This window comes from Panthera uncia (genome assembly GCF_023721935.1).
Source record: "Panthera uncia isolate 11264 chromosome C1 unlocalized genomic scaffold, Puncia_PCG_1.0 HiC_scaffold_3, whole genome shotgun sequence".
Classification (NCBI taxonomy): domain Eukaryota; kingdom Metazoa; phylum Chordata; class Mammalia; order Carnivora; family Felidae; genus Panthera; species Panthera uncia.
Genome location: NW_026057584.1, coordinates 6,075,192 through 6,075,540, shown reverse-complemented (window position 1 = coordinate 6,075,540; position 349 = coordinate 6,075,192).

Below are 349 nucleotides of genomic sequence, written 5' to 3'. Positions count from 1 at the left end.
GCCCCCGGACCGCCGAGCACCTCCCCGCCCCGCGCGCCGCTTTCGCGCCTTCCGAGCGTTCGAAATCGCCCTCCGCGTCCCCCTCCCTCGCCGCGCGCAGACAATGGGCCCGGGGCCGACTCTTCCTCCCGGGCCGGCTGACGCATCGGATGAAAATAGCTCCAGGCTCCCGGAACCCCCAGCCTCCGAGCCCGGGCCGCACAGCCTGCCTCGGGGAGCGGGTTCGGGGGTCCCCGTTCAGCCGGCCCTGGAGCGGCCCGGAGGCCCGAGAGGGGGCAGGCGAGGACAGCTTCCGCCCCTGGGGCTGGGGAGCTCCCGGGTGGGCGTAGAGGGCCCCGCGGGGGGGGAT